This window comes from Euprymna scolopes, chromosome 3, assembly GCF_053919585.1.
Source record: "Euprymna scolopes isolate OS-2025 chromosome 3, ASM5391958v1, whole genome shotgun sequence".
Classification (NCBI taxonomy): Eukaryota; Metazoa; Mollusca; class Cephalopoda; order Sepiida; family Sepiolidae; genus Euprymna; species Euprymna scolopes.
The window spans coordinates 128,606,514-128,631,485 of NC_136484.1; the positions used below are offsets into that span (position 1 = coordinate 128,606,514).

At 34.8% G+C, this 24,972-nt stretch overlaps 1 protein-coding gene across 2 annotated transcripts in view; it reads right to left on the reverse strand.

Moving 5' to 3' along the window:
• The window catches only part of LOC145258992 (glycine receptor subunit alphaZ1-like), a 441,610-nt gene that overhangs the window by 218,535 nt on the left and 198,103 nt on the right, over positions 1-24,972 (reverse strand). For both annotated transcript variants that reach the window (XM_080116658.1, XM_080116659.1), the window contains exon 2: positions 22,754-23,994. The gene's annotated coding sequence lies outside the window, so the exon portion shown is untranslated. The remainder of the gene's footprint in view (positions 1-22,753; positions 23,995-24,972) is intronic.

Here is a 24,972-nt window from a genome sequence, read left to right on the forward strand (position 1 = left end):
CTTTGTTTTATATGGGTCGTGGAATTGCATTCATTTGCAAAAGATGTAGCTAATTTGCATATTCTTTTAAACGTTCATTTTTAATTAATTCCCTATTAGTTGCTTCGATTTTCTTATGGGATCTTAGTTAACTATTATGTGCAATTATATTCATGCAGATATTCTACATGATTTATACTTGCATAATATTTACGTAAAAAGGTTATAGTAAACACAAACCTCTTTCTATATATATTTATGTATGCATATATATATATTTGTTTAAAAAATTTTGCTTACCAAACTCAGCTTTTAGTCTATAGACATGAAACTTAATATATAAGGCATTCGGACCAATGCGAAACTTTATATTTGGGTTTTAACCTGGGAAAATCGGTGCAAAAATGTGAAAATTAAAAAAATAAAATTTGCCAAGTGAAGGTTGAACAACAGCATTACAAATATGCATGCGTAAGGTAATGGCTATTGGTTCATGTTTTAATTTTTAGCCTTGCAGCAAACATGTCTTCATAGCTCAGGCATTAACGTCAAAAGGAAAAAGTAAATCATAAGCTAAACGTTTTGGTTTCGATTCTCGATGGTGGCGTGCGAGTCATTTTTTTTTTTTTTTTTACTTTTTAAATCATTATTATATATTAGATCTAATATAATATAATAATAAATACGAAATTTGCATTAATCAAAATATCGTTTTTAAGCGTATTTTACGGCCAGGCAATGCCAGGCAATGCCAGGCAGCCTGCTAGTTATTCATAAATAGTTAAATGAATGAATACATATGTATATTGTTATAAAAATAAATAAAATGCAAGAAAAGAACTTATGTAATTTAAATTTTACTAAGAGAAAATATATATATAATCAACATGTAACAGATTATATCCATATCAAAGAAAAAGTTCATATTCAATCGTCTTCCTTTGTTGTTTATATTTGTTATGCGTGCACGTGGTTGGTTTCAAATCTACGTTTCCAAGCTCATATGAAATCACTGGTCTGTCGTTAGTATTTCGCCATTCTTTGGATTTTTCCTTCCAGCTGTGTCGTCGTTGGAACTTATTCTTGTTTTGTTTGATAGCGTTTGTATTTCCCAACATCCAATGTCGTCATGAATTACACGCACACGATTCTTCTTGCTTTGCCCATTGTCTCTACTCCTTCTCACTTATGTTTTCATTAGGCACACATGCGCGAGAGTAGGTTGCCCCATACTAGCTATTATAGTCGTCGCTGTCACCATCTTTCGCTCTCCACTTTCGCTGCCTCCGCCACCCCCGACGTTCACCTCTCAGTGCAAAGCTGACAACTTTGGTCAGTCCCCTCTCTATATATATGGTTTATTTCTCTCTATCTTTTCTCTTTGCCTCTCTCTCTCTCTTTCTCTCTCTCTCTTGTCTATGAGCTATATTTTCTCTTTCCTCTTCCACCCTTCATTCATAGTATCTCTTTCTCTTCCTTCTCCTCCTGTTCACAGGTCTCCTACTCTTTTCCTCCTGTTTTTGTTTACCTAATGGAAACGAGCAGACGACAACCGCTTATTTTGAGCGCAAAAATAAAATAAATAAAAGATAGGGAAAATATATTTTCTCTTGGTTTGAAAATCAATAAAAATAATTTACTATATATATATATATATATATATATATATATATATATATATATATATATATATATATATATATATCAGTAGGAAGACCCGATGTTGCTTAGGATTGAATAAGAACCACTAATATATACTTTTTCAATATGCCCATAACACCATATTACTTTCTTTAATTTTACAGTGGCCCGGGATATGGTGATCCCAGGATATGTTTTTTTCAGGTTACAATGTGGAATACAATGTTTTCCTTGGTTACTGTATTTGCCCCACCTTACGCAATTGGAAAATTGGTGTGTGGGGCAGGGGGTCATCAGATTCTTATCTGTTTGTCAGCCGTTTCACGAATGTGTATGCGTGAATGGTTCACGCATGTTATGTTAAGAATAAGTAGGTTTGAAAACACTTTTTAAAGAACTTCGAAAGCTGGCCTAATGGTTATTATAATTGACTCACTGTCTTTAGATTTTGGTTCTGATCTCAGTTCGAGTATTTTTTTTTTTTTTACTTACAAGAAGTGAACTGCTTAGAAAAACATAATACTCGCATGCACATGTGTCAGTTTCTGTATGAATTAAAATATAATATTTATGCGTTATTTTATGGCAGGGCAATGCCAGGCGGCCTGCTAGTATTTAAAAAAGTTCTTCAATCTCAGAGGATTACTAACACTAATTCTTCATCGAACATAATCCTAAAATCTTCTCCGTCTCTGCTCAATTACTTTGAAATCTCTTTAATTCCCTTTGGTCCTATGCCTCCGCCTATTTTAACAGATGATGCTGGATGGTGTTTTGACTGAAGCGCATTTAATCCAACCCAATTTCTCTGCTACAGTTCCACATCGTTCATTATATCTCACTAGATAATAATAAGCATATAACTTAGGTAGGTGTTCATACTGTAGCTTCAGGGATCTAAACAAAAAATATATAAATGTTTATATATTTTCTGTATTTATTTCCTATGTGTTGACGTGTATGAATACAAAAAGTCTTTCGAAAAAAGAACGAAAAGCATATAATTCAATTCGCAAGCATATAATTCTCGACCGATCCTTCAGTTTTCAATTCAAGGTTAACTAAAACTGTATTACATCATCAGATCAATAAGGAAAAAAAGAAAGTAAGAACCTCTTTAGACCATGGCGTTTCGAAGCCTAATGCTTCTCATCAGTGTATATGTATTTTAATGTGTTTCTAGTTGTATCTTTCTATGTATTTCCCTACTCTCCTATGTATGTCCATATTTTTCCTATCTGTTTTCTATCTTTGCTATCAATATGCTTCCTAGCTTATCTATATCTCATTTATAAGCTAATGTCATTGTGTCAGCTTCTTTTTATGTATGAAGGGTAGTTGCCATATTTGGGCTGATGCATCTGCTACTAATCTCTCCCTCTTACACAGGATTCAAAAGAGAGTCGCCAACCTAATAGGTCCCACACTGTCAGCTAGGCTTCAGCCTTTGTCCCATTGACAAAATGTTGCATCCCTCTGCCTGTTTTACAAGTATTTTAATGGTAGGTGCCATTTGTCCGATGAGCTACAAGCCCTTGTACCCATTCGACATAAATACCCCCCAACAAACTCGACATGCAGCAAAATCCCACCCCTACACAGTAGTGATCCCTAGATGCCAGAAAGCCTTCTACTTTAATAGTTTTTTCCCTTGGACTGCTAAACTATGGAATTCTCTTCCGGGCCCCTGCTTCTCTGACTGCACTGACATGCAGAAGTTCAAGTGTAATGTAAACAGACATCTTGCCGCTCAACTCCCTACATAGTATCCCTGCAAATTATGTCCCAGATAGTAGTCACCTACATCAAAGTGGATCTGCACTTTGTTTGGGGTGACAATGCAATAAAAAAAAAAATTTTTAAGTCTTTCAAGCTAAAACACAGATTCGTTCTGCATTTGTATGCAACTTGTTGTAGCTTGCAACATTTTTCATTCGCATAAACAATAAATCAAATAATAAATTCATATTCTGCATTCACATTCAAACAATAAACTCGATCGGCTTATTGATTGTATTCGTAACATTGTGTTTATGGCTGATAAGATGGCAGTCTGTTTCCTTACATCATTCTTTATTAACACAAAGGTAAGAAAATGAAAAAGACCTAAAGATTATTGATTTTATTTAATTATTTGAACTATTAACCTCATCTTCTAGTTGTTTTCTACGACGTTTCGGCCAATTATACCTCTGGTCTTCGTCAGGTTAACTGCAACGAGATAGGAATGTCAAATCCTCCAACTACACCCACAGCAATTATTGCCTTCCATAGTTGTTGTTATCTCACCACGGTTTGGTCAATTAATCTTCTGATCGACTTTGGGTGGGAGTGAAACCGCTACTTCCAGACAATGTTCACTTGGAGTCTTGGATATTTCTGAATTTCTATCCACTATGCCACAGGAGGCCTCAAAGGACAATCAAGGTTGGATTTTTTGGTCTTATAAATCCACAATCTTCCAATTGTCGGGTCCGTACCGATTGTTATATTATTGAATTAATTTTTGGAATTATTTGGGAAATGAGTAAATTTTTATAATTGATTTTATTTAATTATTTCGACTATTATCCTCATCTTCAATAACTAAAGATTATTGTCACCGATTACTGCTGGAATTAAAATTAGTGCGAGAAGTAGTTGTCTGCCCTTAGTTATGGCTAATAATTTATCTGCTGGAGAGGAAGTTAGACACAAGGTCAGGTTAGGCTTTGAAAATTAGATGCACCAGAGGTACTGATCTCTGGTCTACAACAAAATGTCTGACTAACCCTGTCAGCATATTTCGGGGGGGGGGCACTGCAAGCAATTAGCAATTAACAAATCCTTTCACAAACAGAAAAAGTAAATCTTGGGAGGGTGGATCCCATATGCTTGAATAGGACCATACTGCAGCCCGAAACAAGCAAAGCCACTGTTGGACTGATTGTCAAAGACGTATTCTTGATAGGTGTGAACGATACTTACATAAGCTGTGCTACATAAACACTGGTTGCTATCGGATAAAATGGAAAATTACTCCTATATATTTTTGTTTAAATAAAAGCTTTCATTTTTTTTAGTTATAGTCAGTCTAGAAAACAGAGAGGCAGGGTATCTTTTTGCTACATCAACAAATTATAGTGATGCTGATCCTATTGAACGCTTAACAACAGAATTAAGTTTGAGTCCCTTTCTAAAAGTCTGAGACAACATGACATGGATTTCGCTGCAAACACACTGAAAGATCATCACGGTTTAAGGGAACCGTCTTCATGAAATGCAGGACTTGGTGCAAACTCTACTCTAGCCATCTGTTGTTCTGCATGTTGCGGAATTGATCCTAAGATGAACAAGAGAATCTCCGACTCAATTGGATGGTGTAACTTGTTGATGAGTATTCTGGGTTTTGTAAGGCAGTTCTGTCAATGAGTACCTGATCAATGCTATTCTTGTATGAGGAGAAGCAAAAAGGTCTGTTCAGCGCTTTCTTCATAGTTGCCATTCTGACGCCAATCTGTCTTGCCAAGCTCCACATTACATTGCCTGAATCTTCTTCCCGGTCATTTTGCAGTTTTCTGTTCTGCACACATCTTCCTATACTATTCAGATTTAATCTTCCACTGAGGTCATCAGATCTCATGTTACATATCTATCATATCGTTCTCATATCATTTATCTATTTAAATGTGACCATACCTACGATGTCTCCTGTTCTGGACACGTCTCCCTATACTGTTCAGATTTAATCTTCTTAGGTTACCAGATCTAAGCATATCTTTAAGACTCTCATTACAGATCCATCATATCATTTCTCTCCATGCAATTCATGTCCTCAACCATCATTGACCAGGTTTCATTTTCGTCGCAATTCTTCAACTCACACCTTCAAAATATTCAAGTAGCACTGAGCTGCAGGTGTGATTTCCGAATTTTTAATCCAGTGCAAATCATGGTGATGCTGGTCACTGTCTTACAATATTCCGGTGCTTTTCAGTCGTCCATGGTCTCCAGCTCTCAAATCCACCAATTGCACTTTACTTCTATTAAATACTTGAAATAATTCTGAAAGAATATTAAAAAAATATATATAAAAATTTGTCTGGAACACCTTGTATACAGAATATCTTTCCAATTACCATGGCAACCTTTTGGTGCCCTTACACAACTTTATTCAACGTGGCTTGTCTTATAAATGTTTTTTAGTAATCTGTTATCATGACATACAAGTTTATAGATATTAAGTTTTGGCAACAACAATGCCCTATATGACTGTGTAGTATTAAATTTAGTACTTTCAAAGGTAAATTATTGTGTTGGAAACTGCAGATAAGTAAAGAAAACGTCTTCATCTTTATTTATAGTCAGTATTTTTTTTTTTTTTTTTTTTTTCAGATTTTTAGGCATAATTAAATACAGGATTCCTGGCTGATATATAATAACTATTTTTTTAGCATATCTTGCACAATGTTTGTTATTTTAGTCTATCTTGAATACACACCACCCTTAGAGATAACAAGTGCTTCATCGCCCTTAACCGATGTTCTAAAATAGTAAGTCAGGCTGAAGCTAGTTTTCTTTAAATACACTTATGCTATGACATCCGATACTTTTAATAGCAAGCCGGTAAAAGTTCAGAGTATTTAAAACGCGATAATTTGTAAAACCTCCTACAAAAAGATAACACATAATTTATACCAAACGTATCAGAATACAATTATCTACATAACTAGTCAAGATTTATAGTTTATAACATTTTTTATGCCACAATTTGTCTTGTATAAATTCTTTCTTTTTTTTTTTTTCTCTCTCTTATTCATACCAATAAAAACATATTGCCACTTAAACGTAAAAGGCTACTAATTAGAATCATGTTTGCAGGGAACTATGTAGAGAATTGAGCAGCAAGATGTTTGTTACCATTACATTTAAACTTATGCATGTTAATACAGTCAAGGAAGCAGGAAACGGGGAGATAATTCTAAAGTTTAGCGGTCAGAGGGTAGAAACTATTAGAGGAAAAGGAGTTTGCTGCTTGACGGGTTAGTCAGGGATGTGCACATCGAGGACATGCAGGTGCTATGAGTTGATCAGAGCACATTCCATTAAAATACTTATATAATAAACAGGCACAGGGATGCAACATTGCAGTGATGAGACAGGGTATAGAGCTTGGTTGATAGTGTGAGTCTGATTATATTGGAGACTGTTTTTTTTTACCTAGAGAGGGAGAGACTAGTGATAGATGCATCAGCTCACATGTGGCAACAATACTCTATGCATGGATGAATGGTGGCTTTTTGGCATTTGAATTTTAATGGTGGTCACAACATGCCCACACGTCTTGATATTAAATGGCAAGTGTCAATCAGACAGATTTTATAGGCGAATAAGTGTGAAATGGACTGTTATAAATGGTAAAACATGGCTTGTTAGTTAGAGAATTTCATTATAATGCGTTTGATATAAATTTTATGTTGTTGCTTTGTTTACGAATTATCAGATGTTAACTATTCTGTACTTTTACCTACAAGCTTTCTAATAATAACCAAAATACTCTATAACATGTTTGGACTTTGTTTTAGAATAGAGATTTTTGGTGTTTGCATTGACCCTATTTCAGTAACGTCATAAAGCATAAACGAGAAAAGGAAATAAATAAATAAATAAATAAAAATCCGGGTCAGCATTTTTCTCTTTTTTAGCGAAAACATTTATTGCAGTTACTTTCGGCACCACTTAATAAAGTCTATCGCTGCGACATGTCCATCTAGCTTGGCGTGTGTTTCTCTTTCCTCTGACTGCATGCCGGCCACAGCCAGACCATTCTAGTCCTCTCTATTTACACATTCATTTTCTTTAATGCCAACTTTTCTTCTCCCCTGAACACGTGCTGCATTTTTTCTTCTCGCGCACACTTCCTAATTTGCATATGCTCGTTTTTTCAGCTGCTGCTGCTAATTTCCCCGCAAGCCAGTGATCCTTTGCTGCCGCCGATATCTTCTCATACTCTCATATGCACTATGTTACGATTTTATGACTCGGCAAACCTAACGAAACCAGACGTTTAATAACTGAGCATCTTTGTCAATCCTGCTCTGCTTATGACTTTGCATTTCTAATAAAACCAAATGTTTAAGCTTTAACTCGTGTGACAGAAACGGATACAGTTTCTTTATCTCTGCAAATTTCGTCACCCCAGGCAATCAATCGGATCTCTTCAAAGTGTAGCACTATGAGCAACTTCACTCAGCCACCCAATCGGGCTCTGAGCAGCCCAATCAGCATTCTATGGCAAGGGTACCTAAGGTTAATAATAATAAACTAACCCTTTCTCAAAGATAAGAAAGCATAGCCTGATAAAGTAGACCTCCTAGGACTGTACAGAAACATACCTCAACCCAATCGACATCACAGTGGACCAGACCCTGCAGGTATACTTGTTGTCTAAAGTGACTTAACATGATAATGGAGTCCATCTTCAGGAACGCTATAATATAAGTAAGTTATATTAAAAAAAGGCTTGAATTTTAGTTAATGTTGCACAGTATTGAAGCACACTCAGAGTGGATTCTTCGGTTGCTCAGACTAGAAAATACCAATTGATCCAACATAAACTGGATCATTTCATGTTGAGGTATTAGTTCTGATTAATCCTAGGGTGTCAACCCTTGTCTCTTCTAACTGCTTGAGGCATCCAACTCTGGAAGTCTGATGGAGCTGTCCAGGCAACTTTTAATAGACCAGAGTACCTATTCTTTAGAGGCGTTGGCTTCATTCTTCTGGCTTTGTGCCACATCTTCTTCTGGTGGAAAGGAAGTAAATATTGTTGATCCCAGGCCTCGACATCTTATTATACAGCTCGTCAGCAATGACTGCCTGTCATCATCAACGTCATCATATTCACAGCAGTTTTCAATTCATCCATGCTTCAAAAACATCCACAACTTGTTTCTGCTCTTGCATCTCCTGATCTGCGCCAGAATCATCCTGCTAACGTCACCTTAAATTTCCTGCATCTTGCAACATCTTGCCTTTTCTGCAGTTCGGACCGGCCCTATTTGAGATATCTCATTATAACTCAGGGACATCCACATCAATCTCTGTGTTACGTCAGTCCTACTGTACAATTTCCGGTGATATATTTCCTGCTTCCCTCAGCCGTTCTTACCTCTCCAATACCCAGTGACTGTCCAACATCTCCATTTATTTATTTTTATCATTCCGATGTAATAAATCAATTTATATTACTACACTATTCATCCGTCTTTGTCATTTCTTCTTTGCTATTGCCGTATTTTTGTCAGTGTCTTTTTTTTATTAACTTTAAGATCGATCATCGCTGATTGGCCCATTCAACGCTTTTATATTTTATTTTTATAATATATATTTTGATCTTCATTATCTTTGGGGGTTTTTACTCAAGATATCAGGTCGGTGGAAAAGTTTTTTGCCGGTTTGCAGATGGCGCATATTAAACCATTGTCAAGTCAAAAAAAAAAAAAAAATGAAAAAATTGTTTCGTTTAATGTCGGTAATAATGACTACTCGATAACGGCTCGGCCATTTCCAGTTTATTCCGTAAATCATAATTGGAAAAATCCAGGCCGCTATGAATCCCAACTGTAGAAAGATCAACAAATGTATAAGTCATACATTCATCTGACTATGAATTGTTATCATTTGAGTGTTTTAGTATAGTATAATATTTCGGACTATTCGAACGTGGGCGTTTTTCACACAGAGTTTCGGTCAATGTAACCTCCGATCTTCTTTAGGTGTATCTTGTCAAACTCGGGAATCTATACAGAAGTTCAAACGGACCTCCTTAGTAAATCCACATGGATAGCATGCTATGGTTCCATCAGACATGACCTGGTAGAAGTCTTAAGTCATTCGCAATTGTATTCTTAGTATCGCCTCCACTGAGGATCGAACTATGAACCTTCAGAAGAGTATCACTTACAACTGAATTTTACCGAGTACTTTATCCGTTACACCATGAGATCTGTAGTATAATATTGTATTGAAAATAGAGCTATTAGATTTCGGACAATACGTATACGATGGCCCGATATATTGATTAACATGTTTAGATAATCCTTTTGTAAATATTAACTGACTTGTAAAAGAACAACAGCAGTGTCAGTACAATGATGACTTTCTGTTCTCATCAATTATTTACGAAGAAAACAATGATACAGGAGTTATGCTTTAAAAAAAAAGTAAAGAAAAAAAACAGATATTTTTAAAGATGCGTCCATTCAATCTGTGCGTTTAGTGATAAAAATGTTATTTCAAAGATTGTGACAGATTGAATTACCGATGGATAGACAGAACTTTATGGTAAATTCAAGAAAGCGAAATAAGATTACTAGCTTGCCAAGTCGCTGCCTTTCCTTCCCTTCTCGCTTTGCCTTTCATTTCTTTCATTCACCATTTTTTTCTCCTTCATGATGCTATATAGTCAGGTGGGAGATATTATAAAACGTGTCATATGTTGTATGTGGGTGGTTAGATATTAAAACAGCCATATTATATATAGAGAGGGAGATATTAGAATGATGATATTTTTGTTCTCCAAACGGCAGATAATAAACGTATAAATTGTATGTATTGTTTTGTTTGTTTAGCCAGGATATGATATATGCTTCATATAATAATATATGCTTCATACCTTCTTTGTTCATGAGTTCTTCTATCTTCCTGCTGAGCTCTCTGACGAACATGAAATGACCAGCACCATCCAATTGAGACATTTGTTCTTCCTTCTTTTGTGAAACCACTGAACAACACTTTATATTTTTATAATATAAATTTATTTCAGTTGTCTCAAATGGTTTTCACAAGAATCTGCAGTTCGCCTACATGCTTATTCTTCCCAGCCCACTTCCTGGCCGTCTGTCCACTCTCGTGACCAAGTCCCGGCTCTCCGTCTGTTCACTCTGGTGATCAAACTCCAACTCTTGACTCTAAACTTCCCGATCTCGTAATCTCAGTTCTGTTAAGGCATTATTCAAAAGCACACGTATCCCTTACGTGTGACCTTTCCACGTCTGCCTGACCAAGGTTATTTTGTTTATATTTAACCTAGCTAATTTATATAAACATCTCAGCTAAAACCTATTGCTACACTTAATTCTATAAACAATAAATAACTCTCAATATAAATAAACTATTTTAAGAATACCATTGAATAGATAGATAGATAAATAGATAGACAGATAGATCGATAATAACTAATTAACTTTTAACAATGTTAATTATTCAACAATGAAATGTTGTGTTTAAATAAAGTGGAAGCAATGGTCTACAAATATGTAAACAGGTCGCATGACCCCTTCCGGCATGATTTCATAAAAAAAACAATTCTGATAGCTGATCAGCTTACATAAAAACAACAAACTCATGGACCAGAGTGCAGTTCCAAGGTTAGAAGCACACAGTACAGAGGCTAGATGTGAATCACAGATTAAATTGATTTCACAAACCAAAAGGGTATTTAGTTTTCTTCCACTGCAAGAACTGTGGCACCAGTTTCGGAAAGAGGGATTGAGAAGTCAGCGCCCTCGAGGAGGGGGACTCTGACCTGCAAAATGAGTCTGGGCAGCCTCGTCGGTATTCCCTGGTAAGGGCACCTCAGGCGATTAGCAACAAATTAACCTCTTCTCAAAAAGAGAATGCAAAGCCTGGGAGGGTGGACCTCCTAGAATTGCACAGAATCAGCATTACACTGCAATCAACAGGGATCGGATCGTTACATGAATGATCTAATCTCTATTGATTTTGGGGGTTGAAAATAAAAATCCCTAGTTCATAAACCAAAAATAAAATTCCGCCATGTCCTGTTTATATATATATATATATATATATATATATATATATATATATATATCAAAGCTAGAGGGATCCTCATAGAAGAAAAATTGACTAAATTCAACACAGGCTAAATTTAATCATCTGTTAGGAGCTTTTCCATGTTCGCCCTTCCATGTCTTTATTCCTCCCTGTCCCGTCCCTATTACCTCCTTTTCTCCTGTCATACTTAATCTTCTACTCTCTCACCCTTCAGAAACGCAAACACCCACCTATATTCCATCACTTCTTCTTTGCTTCATATCTTCTCCTTTCACTTTCCTTTTACACATACTTTCTTTCTCTTTCTCTGCTTTTCCCCTTCACGCTCTTTCCCTTTTCTGTTCCTATACACCCTCTTTCGACTCACTAATACACCCTCTTTCGACTCACTAATACACCCTCTTTCGACTCACTAATACACCCTCTTTCGACTCACTAATACACCCTCTTTCGACTCACTAATACACCCTCTTTCGACGTTTTGCTGTAGAAAGGAGTTCATATCTTTTTAATAAAAACCCTCTACACCAACGATTCAAATGTGTCTATGTTTTTTTTTTATTAATCTGTTTCATGCTTATTCACTATTCCATAGGCTCAACATTTCATTTTGTCTAAAATTTAATCTCATGTTTTAAACTCGTTTTAGGATTCAGATGGTGCACCAGTTCTGAGCAGTGATGATTGTTTCTCCTTGATTCCAGACAGTATTAATAATTCACTACTGTTAGATTTCTGGGGTCCCCCAACATGAAATTCTTTTAAGAGGAGGATGTTGCAGTTTTTTGGGGTTTTTTTTGGTTTGTTTGTTTGTTTGTTTTTAATTTTATTTTATTATTCTATTTTATTTATTTTTTATTTTATAATCTACTTTGCTTATCTTTTGTAATTATCACTAGTTTATAAATGTGTTACTTTGATCATAACGTTTCGTTTCAATGTTTGGAATATATGTTTAATGCATGAGCTGTGAATTATTAATAATGTCTGGTTCTTTATTTATTTATTTGCGGACTGTTACCCTCTTCTTCATAATTGTTGTTGTTGTTTCACCACATTTCGGCCAACTGCTCCTCTGGCCTTCTTCAGGTGGTTAACCAAGACAGGATCGAGATGCTGAGTCTCATAACTGTATCCTCAGTAATTAGTCTTCCCCATAGTTATTGTTGCCTCACCACAAAGAAGGCCAGAGGATTAGTTGGCCGAAACGTGGTGAAACAACAACAACTATGGAAGGCAGTAATTAAGAGACTCAACATTCCTATCCCATCACGGTTAACCACCTGACGAAGGCCAGAGGAATAGTTGGCCCAAACATCATGAAACAACTGTAAAGATGAGGATAACAGTCCGCAAATAAATAAATATACAAATTACTCAAAGGATTCCAATAAAAAAAATAATATATAATATATATTTCTTTGGTTCTTATTAGACACAATTAATGGGAAACAATCAATGGTGCTTAGAACTAGTGCACCAACTGAACCAGTTCGCTGGATGCCTCTTATACACTATATCAACTAAAAATGATGAATTTCTTCACATTTGGTAAATAAAAAGATAAAAGTCTAAATTCATCTAAATTATATGTTTTATTACATTTATTGATTTGAATACTGCGAACGGTCCTTCATCTTTTATCAAAAATGCATTTTTCTTTTATAGAAGTTGAATGAATATTAAACTTTTATGAAAAACTTTCAAATTCGTAAAAGGCTCATTCCTTTATCTTAACGTACAAGTTGGTCAACATGAATTCGTTCTTCCAAATGACATAGAGAACCTCTTTTTTTTTTTTTTTTTTTTTTTTTTGTGAATATCAACATACGCGCGTCCATTACCGGTTGAGCACAAATAATTGCTCCAACCAAGAAACACCCATGTCAAAATGAAGTCTTTCGCAATCTGTAAAAAAAAAAAAAAAAATGCATCGGGTTTCAGACTGGATCTGTCTGTGTGTGTGTGTGTTTAGGTTTCTAGCACACGACACAACGGTTAGGTATCAAATGACCAACATCATCACGGGTCAAAACGGTGCACCATTGTAATGTTAACACACACGCACTTATGCCAACACCTACACTGATATAAAGATGATTCATGTCCACTCAGATTGGAACTCACATAAACACAGCAATGGACACACACACACACACACACACACACACACACACACACACACACACACACACACACACACACACACACGATATGAAGCTGTATCATGGCCTCAATTCAGTCTCGAGAGACAATGGACATCCACTGAAAGAGTCGCTTTGTGTTTAATTATGAACCCAGGGTTGTGCAATATCTGACCATTTCTCACCTGAGTTAACACTGTTTGATTCCAGTGACAAGAAATCTATGACGACTGAAAACAATGCCAGAATAAGCTGAGAAGACATATAGCACATGTTATTCCTAAATTGGTCAACCATTTTAGTACTGACCAGGCTCCACGTCGTTTAACTTCAGTGATTTAATAAGAACCGGTGCCAGTATGCTTATGCTGTGTACAATCCATATGAATTTGTACCAAATTTAATAACATGAAATTATGTAAAATTTTAATTCTGGTGAGCTTATGTTTTCTTTCACTCACTTTCAAGCCCTTGTACCCCCTCAACGTAAATACCCTCGACAAACCCGACAAGCAGCTAAATCCCACCCCTACACAGTAGAGATCCCTAGATGTAAGAAAGCCTTCTACTCTAATAGTTTCTTCACCAGAACTGATAGACTTTGGAACTCCCTTCCGGGTTGCTGCTTTCCCAATTGTACTGACATGCAGAAGTTCAAATGTAATGTGGACATCTTGCTGCTCAACTTCCTACATAGTATCCCTGCAACTTATGGCAGCGATTGTAGCCCCCTACATCAAAGTGTCGCTATGCCTCGTTTGGAATGAGAATGGAATTTTTTAAAAAAATTTAAAAAAACTTTATGAAAACAAAAACTTTTAGCTTCTTCTGGGTGTTTCTAAAAATGCTGCCAAGCTTAAGCATGAGAGACCAACAGAATTACTATTTCAAACTTGAAAGCGGCAGATCAACCAATGTACAGAGTCTAAAAATAACACATTTTTAATCAATCTGTGTATTTAAAATTGAATGGGACAGATAAAGGAAAATGTTATTGATATACTACAGTATTATCTTTTACTGCTCAATTCGAGAGAGGATAGTGTAGCACCTGTTCTGTTGTCATTAGATCATCTTCCCAGGATTAGTATATGTTTATTCGTTATGATACAATACCATCTTTCCAGACATTATCTCCTTTTTATTTGGGGCGAGGCAATTGGGAGTAGTGTTATACCCTTGTAATAGAGTGCTATGGCGGCTATATGCAAATACGGAAACGTGTGCAAAATGACGTCACGGTAAGGAAAAAGAAAGACTACAAAAAGAAGAGAGAGGGCGTTAGAGAAGATGATCGCGTTAGAGGCGTGGATAACGTTACAGACATAACTAGAAGTCACGCATGGTGGGAGAATGAGCAAATAAATGTCGTTATTAAAAAAAAAGGAGTTGAGTCATTATTTGTCCTATGTTCCTTGCGACGTACTCTGCTACAACGTGTTGGTCCCCTTTCAACGTTACATCTGTTATATTGTCATCCTCCTAGGCATTGCCTCCTCCTTTATGGGGAGGGAGTACCTCAATAAGACATTGTCACAATCGATTGTTCATTAGCAAACTCAACACTTACATATATATATATATATATATACATATATATATATATATATATATATATATATATTAGAAAAAACATGCTCCCTACTTTCTCATATTTTGCTAATCTATAAAATCTATAAAAGTGAGAATGTGTGTGTGCATGTGTGTGTGAGGACACTTCTCAACCTATATACTCAACGAACTTTTGATCTACAGACTTGAAACTTTGGTATATAGGGTATTCAGACATATGGAAAACTTTTTAATCAATTATCATCCGGAAAAAGGGCTGCTAAGTGGTCAAAATTGAAAAATTAGTACTGGGGGGGGGGCATCAGATTTTTATGTTTGTCAACTGTTTCACGACTTTCTTCAGTTTACCACATTCACATTATGTTAAGAATAATAAGTTTGAAAACACGTTTTGAATATCGTGGCAAGCTGGCATAATGGTTATCGTACTTGATCACTGTCTTTAGATTTTGGTTTCGATCTCAGCTCGAATTTTTGTTTTATTTTTTACTTACAAAAAATGAACATTTTAGAAAAAACATAATACTCGTATGCACATGTCTCAGTTTCTTTCCGTTTTTTATTTACTTAATTTTTTTAAAGGATTTTTACGTTATGTTTAATACTGGACAACGCCGGGTACATCTTCTAGTATCTATATAAATCATGTTTGGTGCATTGTTATGTACATATGAAACATTTCCATCGTTAATTTAAAAGAGTAACATGACAGAGAAAAGATAATTCAAACTTTTTTAAGGGGAGAAGTTTTTGTTTTTTTATAGTTTCATAGGTTGCTCTGCCTCGATCCCAAAAATATATAAATTTTCAAATTCCTTGGAGTGACATTCTGAGTTTTTAAAAAAAAAAAAACTTTCTCATCTAATGTACACCTTCATCCTACAAACATAGTTTGGGTTTTGCCACACAACGCTTCTTATTATGTCTGGAATAAATCTCATTTCATTGTCACACATGCCGGTCTCGTCACCTAAAATAAATTTGTGTGATTGCAAAAAAATCAATTAACTTGCGCTCATCTCTAATTAAAGAAAAACAACTCTTCTCAGTTCATATCGTTTACGTGCATATTTTGAGAAATACACGTTTTATTTGATTATGTATTTATCTCCTACATTCATCCCACAAAGTTTGAATTATCCCCCCTTTTCATGTCACTCTTTTGAATTAAAGACGAAAATATTTCTTATGTATATAACAATGCTGAACCACCGTATGTTTTAATGCACAATCACTTATAGTTTGAGAGTTTATTTGTGTTATAAAACTAATATTTTATACAGATTTTCAAACCCTTGATGATTTGATGGGCTCTTAATATTAAAAAGTTTTCCAGAAAATCTGTTCTTTTATTATACATAAGCGTTATAGGACATTGAATTATTTTCAAATCAATAATATTATTGGGATTAATTTTACTCTGGAAAAAAATTCCCACACGTGAGAATGTGATAACAATTTTCTGGATAAGTTTTGAAAGAGAAACGGCAACAGCTTTGGTGAGAAGGAACATGATAAACGTACACTATTTTAGTGCAATTTTACTAAAAGTTGCAGATAATGCAACAAGAAAAAGGGTAATTGTTCAGTGTATAAAAAGATTATATTAAATTTGCAAAAACATGCTTCACGAGAACTTATGTGAATGAAGAGTTCAAGTAATAGGTTGATCATGTGTGTCCCTCAATGCCGGCTCTTTCTATGTGGAAGTAAAGGATTTTCTGTGCAGACTTTAGTTGTAATGCAAGCGGGAATTCAGAGATAAATTATAGCTAACTTCTTACTGATGTCTACAAATCCATGGAGAGGTAGTCAACCAGTTCAAGATGGTAACGGTGAGGAAGAAGGGGGTGCTTTTCAGTGCCTGTTGTCAAGGACTTTGTCACCAAAGTTGAGCCGTTGTCCTGTTAGATTCATAAAGAAACCGAAGCACAATGTGCAAGGGGTTTTTTTATCAGCTAACTGACATGACCCCTAGTTGAGTAGGGATTGAAATTCTTACTAGCCAATCCATGAGGCCCCACGGGACAAGGAAACAACCAATCAGTGAGGGAAACAAAATAAATTTCAATAATATGTGTTTATATAACACGCAATCTATTATCTAACCACTTCATAAGATGTTCACCCAGGTTTAATTATCCCTATAACAGCCAATTAAAGCTCCAACCACTTAATCAGCCAAGCCACAACACTTCCTATAACAACTAGTCAATAACCAAGCTACTTTATGAGCTGTCATCTAAACTAAATAGATCTGAAAGCAATTGATCAAAGGCCAAACCAATTTATCGGCTATTATCCAAGCAAGGAACTTCCGCACATAGCAAATCAATAATGTGGTCACTTTATCAGCTTCAATGAAAACCTTTACATCGTCTTTTTAAAAAAAAAAAACAATAGAACTATAACCTTTTTATAAGGTTCAAATCAAAATCATAGTATTTTAAATCAATGATTCTTATTGGAACACAGGGTAGAGCAGGTGCTAGTTTGATTGCAAGAGTTGGAAGTGGATGGAATAAGTTCGGGGAACTTCTACCTTAACTAGCAAGCAGAGCTGTCAATCAAACGACGAGTTTATTAAGCGTGTATAGGTAGTGTGATGGCGTATGGAAGTGAAACCTTGCCTAATGAGGGTTGAGAGAGATATCGTATGGAAATGATATGATGGATGTGTAATGTGATTCTTAAAGATAATCTTAGTTCTGATGACCTCAGAGGAATATCGAATCTGGACAGTATAGGGAGATGTGTGCAGAACAGGAGACTTTGATGGTATGGTCACATTGAAAAAAATGGATGAGATTTCTTGGGTCATTACATGTACATTAGTTATGGTTCAATTCCCATGGGAACACCATGAAAAACATGGAACAAAGCGATAAAAATGGATTTCAGAGAAAGAGAGATAAATAGAGACTTAGCCAGAGATAGATTGGTTTAGAAGTCAATTTCTTAAAGCTGTGCAACACATGCCAGTATGTAAAACGGACATTAAACCGAATGTCATAAATTTAGCTATTTTTAATAACGATCATAAAATGATAATAGTTATTTTAAAAATAAATATAATTTATAATCAATTTATCTAATTTTAGCTAATCTATATTATTTTCCATTAATAATCTAACCACTTCATTAAGCTATTACAAAATCCTACTGTTATTTATCTTTTCAAAACAAATCTAATCTATAAAATTATCTTGTCGGATTTTCAAAGTTAGATCTAAATAGTATTTACACTGTCAAATCTCAAATTTTGCTTCTGACTAGCAAATTTGCATTTTTTATTGTTGTACCATGTTATCTGTAATATAATAATGTATTTAGCTACAATTTATTTTTAAAGTTATTTAGTTTGGCCCCAAATATGAAAGTTTTTTTAAATAATCACTTGAAAATAAAAATTACTGTGGTGATAATTCATTTTAAGTTGAAAAATAGAATTATGTTAATTACATTAAGTTTTAAAAATGTGCAAATAAATAAAACTTAAAATGACTTTACGCACATACACATATACACACACATATAAGTTTATAGGACAAATATGCCTTTTCAATTATATTTCATTCATACCAATCCTTTTATTTATGAAGCTCGATGTATGTTAAATTTAACTACAGAGTATATACAAATGGATAACGAAACAGTCATATTCCAAATTCCAAGGTTTCTTCCTTTCAACATGTCAAAATTTACATATTTTTACAGCACCTGTTTCGTAACTCAGAAACAATCATTATTATATCAATACTGAATTTTATCTGCATTGACTCATCAGAAAAATTGGAATTTTTTTAACTTTAAAAAGAAAAGATAAAGAATTGGGCATATGTGATTATGCCCAATTCTTTTGTTTTTTTGTTTTTTTGGTTAGGATTGTCCTATAAATATTAATACTAATATCTACACTTGCTTTTAGTTTACAGAATTATTCAATTTGTAAACTTGGAAAAAACTTTTGAATTTTAATTTATTTATATATATATATATATATATATATATATATATATATATATATATATATATATATATATATAAGCGACGCTCTTTGTGTAAACAAATCGAGTGGAGGTATCTCGGACGATGTCAAAACATCGTTAAATTCACTACTCGTCCAGCAGCCGCCAATAGCGTAATGGTTAGGAGCCTTGACTGCCGTACAGACGGTCGGCTTTCAAGCCTGGCTTGAGGTAGTTGCCTGTCTAGCCACACTGATGAGCTGTGAAACAGCGAAACAGTACTGTATGTGGATGACTATATATATATACATATATATATATTAGGTTGGTGCAAAAACAATATCGTTTTCTCACATATGTTACTTTTATATATGATTTCTGAATTAATTCATTGATATATATATATAGCCATGTTATCATTTTGAAGTGTGTTTTTCGCTCTATCGAACTGTGTTATTTGTTACCATCTCAATCTCTTCATTGATCTTTTTGCAGGCTTTTTGACAGCATGGATAAAATTCAAATCTGCATGATGTTCTTGTTCCAGTTCAAACTAGGCTGAAAAGCTGCTAAGACAACTCGTGTTATCAATGAGGTGTTTGGCCCAGAAACCACTAACAAATGTGTGGCACAACGGTAGTTCAAGAAATTTCGCAATGGTGATGAGAGCCTCGAAGATGAAGACAGTCGCGGCCGACCGACTGCGGTTTATAATGAACATTTGAAAGCCTTAATTGAAGCCGATTCTTGCAAAACCACATTAGAAGTTGCTGTTGAACTCGAGGTCGACCACTCAACCGTCGTTCGCCATTTAAAGCAAATAGGGAAGTCAAAAAAGTTGGATAAACGAGTGCCGCAAGAAGTGAACGATAATCAAAAAAATCGTTTCAAGGTGTCTTCTACACGCCTTCTGCGCAACAAAAACAACCTATCTCTCAAGCGAATTGTGACGTGTGATGAGAAGTAGATCCTCTATAACAATCAGCGACATTTGACACAATGGTTGGAAGCCGGAGAAGCTCCACAACACTTCCTGAAGCCGAAATTGCACCAAAAAAAAATGGTTATGGTGACTGTTTGGTGGTCTGCGGCTGGTCTCATCCATCACAGCTTCTTGAATCAGGGCGAAATGATTATGGCAGAGAAGTACTGCTTACAAATTGATGAAATGCACCAGAAGCTTCAACATATGTACCCAAAATTGGTCAATATGAAAGGACCAATTCTTCTCCATGCCAATGCTCGCCCACATGTTGCTCAACTGACCCTGCAGAAGCTGAACGAATTGGGCTATGAAACTCTGCCTCATCCACAATATTCACTGGACCTCTCGCCTACCGATTATTGCTTTTTCAAACATCTCGACAACTTCCTATGTGAAAAATGCTTCAAAAGCCGAGATGATGCCGAATCGGCCTTTAATGACTTCATCGCTTCCAGAACTCCGGATTTCTATTCTAATGGGATAAATAAGCTTGTTTTTCGTTGGCAAAAATGTGTCGATTCTAATGTTTCTTATTTCAATTAATAAAGGTTATTATGAAAGAAGCTATAATCTTTTGAAGGTGAGCGTCAAAAAACGACATTATTTTTGCACCAACAAAACTTTATCATGACAATTAAAACACCAAATTATTAGTTTTTAAATTATGTTGATGAGGTGATCAGGTTAACTCGAAATTAGCTGCTTTAGGTTGGTTGGTTGGTTGGTTGGTTGGTTGGTTTGTTGGTTGGTTGGTTGGTTGGTTGGTTGTTTTATGGCATATCAACCCTTTTCAAGTTATTTAATACAGAATCCAGTGATTTTGAAGAAAAATTTTTTAATAGAATATGTATTTTTTTTTCAAGTCGGTTTCTATTTAACCCATAGTTGGGACTGTAATAGGTACTACCACTCCGGGTCAGAGTGGACCTGGGAGCAATGGCAATTAAAAAGAGTGGCTCCACACTCCCCAAAGCCCGCAAGCTGGGGCCTTACCATCGGATATATTTTAAGGTCATATCCAGGATCCTAGCTGCTTTAAATCCATTATTTAAGTCTTAAGTTATAATTCCAGTATTTAAAAAAGATAAAACGTGACAAGAACACGAAATCTGTTATCATTCAATACCGTCTTTGAATATATGGTTAAGTATTAGTTTTACTCATTTAGAATTGCTTTTAAGCTTCACCGTTCACTCATTTTGCGACCAAATTTTAAACAATTTTTACAGTTAATAGGTCACCTTCTTAGTTACATTTTGAAAAAAATTTCAATTTTCGTTCAGTAAAACAAAAGTTATAATAAAATTACTGTGTCTAAAAATTCTCAGAATCCGTAAGGAACTGACAGACAAGGTTTTTTGTTTTTTTTTTTTTTTTTTTGATTGGCTTTTGATTACCATAGCAACCAAATCTGTTATACTACCTCAAATCGGCTGGGAATGATTGAGATGATGATGTAATAGGATATAAAACAACTGCCGCTAATAATTCACCGCTGTCCCAATCTATCGCTCAGCTGTACTGTCGCTAATAATTCACAGGTAATAAGTGAAATAGAGAGAGAAAATTTTATTTCAAAGCAAAGTCTGGAAAAATCATGGATTACATAGAAAAATGTGAGCATGAAAAGTAATATGGTTAAGATTTAAACATGGAAAAGTACAAGGACTAGTAAAATAATATATTAACTTTATAACTTAAAATATTGCAGAATTAATTGAGAATTGATTATATAATGTTAAATTGAATATTTAAAAAATTCTTAATGTTGCAATATTTTAAGTTATAAATTTATTATATTTTTTACTAAAATATCTTGTCTTTTTCTTTTCCATTTTTTACAACTACTGCTTTTACTTTTCATGTTTAAATCTTAACCATATTACTTTCCATGCTCTCACGTTTCTGTGTAATAAAATATGTCTACCGTTAGTTGAATGGAAACTGATTGATGGATAGGAGGTCAAAATTTAACCTTAAGTTAACGGAAGTTGGCAGAACTACATTTTGTTTTTTACAAGCGAGTCCCCACTTATCAAGGCTTGAAGGCCACTCGATGATAAGCTTCTTGAAGAAAAGAGCTGTTTCCTTTTTAGGCTGGCAACTTAAGTAGGCATATGTGAAACGTGGCCATTTTCTGAAATGCCTTAGTAATGTTGGGGGAAGCTGTGTACAATACAAAACAGGTTGTCTGTCTGTCTGTCTGTCTGTCTGTCTCTCTCTCTCTCTCTCTCTCTCTCTCTCTCTCTCTCTCTATATATATATATATATATATATATATATATATATATATATATATATATATATATATATATATATATATATATAGCTATCTATCTCTTCTGTGTGCGTGCAAGTAACTCGTTACTTTAATGTGTTTGTTTCTCTCTATGGTTTTCTCTATGACTATTTCTTTCCGCTAAATAATTTTATAGATAAAACGAATTGCAGCATTCATGTAAAATAATTGAGATGATGATCGAACCTGTGTAATGGTTTGTAGACGTCACAAACAACCAAAACTGTTACCTTTCACAACATTCTCAAAACAATTCGTAAATGAGATGCATAAAAAATAAATCATGCAAAGTTCATAAAAAAATATGGCATCTTGTTATGTAACTTACTTGTTTAGTCCTTCATTAACTTCCAACAATCACGTGATTAACTTTCAACAATTATTCAAGCCATACATTTGCGCATGTTAAGCCTCCATCGATTTGTTCATCCACATTTGTCGTTCTTCTCCCCGCACTGAGGACCGTCACCAATGCATGTGTCTATTGGAACTTGTTTCTGAAAATCAAAGCATGTCAGACATACTTTTTTTCGGAAGAAGTAGGCAAAGGAGAGTAGAAAGCGGATCTTGGGTTTACTTTCAGCAGTTCGTAACTCTTGCTTTCTTTATTTTGTCCTTTAGTCCTCACATTCCAAGAGCAATGTTTCTGTCAAAAAGGGAAGAATTGTTTTTTTCTGGGTCAGAATCTATTCCATCTAACACTTATTGTTGGCAAGTTTGTTTTTTTTACCTTAAAGCATTATTTTCTTAGCTCCTTACATCAAGCGGCTTTATGCCCTGTCTGGAACTATTTCCATGAAAAAAATACATATTCGACAACACCAGGTCGATAAAACGATAGGTTTATTGGACTGCGCCTGTTAATCATATTACAACTAATTACATCAAGTTGTAAATGTCTTCATTGATAGAAAGAAAAAGCGATTGGGCTTATTAAGCGTAAGCTTTTTAAACGCCAATTTCGTTAGTCTATTTTTAACATGTGTCTGTCTTTCATATCTGACGTTATTTCCGCCTATACGTATTACAGACTTTTATTCATACGATATGGGATTCCAAACCATGCTAACCTTTTTGACCGCTCAAATATTAGTTAACATTTACTGAGTATAGCAACTTTCTATATTACATTTTACATATTAGGTTGCTGCATAAGTTCCTGCCGATTTTTTTTTGTTTGTTTTTTTTTTTGAAAATTAAAGAATTTTAACAGCAAAAGTAAGTTCGTGTGCGACCCAAGCTCTAAGTTTTTATGTGAATCCCATCGACTGAAGGTGGTATGAAATTGCTGCAGAATCACACTTCATCTTTTCACCCAATTCACATGAGTTGGTCTTTGTCTATCTTGAGTGGTCTTCCGGAACGAGGAGCGTCATTGAGGTCAAAATTACCATGTTTGAATCTGGTAAACCAATCTCGAACAGTTCTCTCAGCCATCGCGTTTTCTCCATATACGGCACAAATATCCTTGGTCACTTAACTCACTTTTTGATCTCGATTAAAGGTGAAAAGAAGGGTGTGTCGAAAACGGGACTTTTTTTTATTTACTTGACAATCTATTGGACGGTTCTGAAAAACAAGAAAAAATTGTATGAGCAAAAAACGATGACCATTATCTTGTAAAACAAAATGCATGCTTTCTAATGATATATAACATTTTACCAAATATCAAAACACGTTTCAGAACAAAAAATGTTTTGTGAAACGGCGGGAACTTATACAACAATCTAATACATTAAGAAGAAAAACGCCAAAGAAAGCAGACATCCACCTAACTTCAACTAACCAGTTGACTTGAGGCAATTTTAACATCTTTTTCAAAGTTCTTTAGTATTTTATGAAAGCGACCATCTAACTATAAGTCTCTTAGATAAATATTGATTCAAATATATGATATGTAATCATACATATTATGATCTAACTTATTATAATATGACATATTTTGTATATTATCAGTGCTTTTTCATTAACGTGGATTTTGACATGTAAAAACTAGTGTAGTATTACATCCTTTACTACATACACACACGCACGCACGTGCACATGTACGCACACTGGGAGATACACATCTATAACGATTGGCATTTGTCACTGGTGGGCACTAACATCTGGGTTATAAAAGCTGGGGTAGGGCACAAAATGTTCCTCCTGTTTTCGCCTTGCTTGAGCTATTTCACTCCCTAGATTGCAGCTGTCACCCACGGCTCACTATTCCACATGTGTCCCTTTTGTCGCACAAAAAAAAATAAAAGAGTATGTAAAACTTGCTATACACATACACACATACACACACACGCACACACACACACACACACACACACTTCACAAACTTTCTCGTGTAAGACCCACCTATTTATTTATTTTAGAATATGAATTTTTGTATATGCATAGAAATACAAGGATCACCTATCTTCATGCTACAAAAATAAATTTTATGGTAATGGGCCAACCGGTAAAATAACTAACATATTTTTTTCTTCTTTTTTTATTCATTTTATGTAATTAATTTTTATTATCAAAAATTTCTTAATTTCATGATGCTTAGGG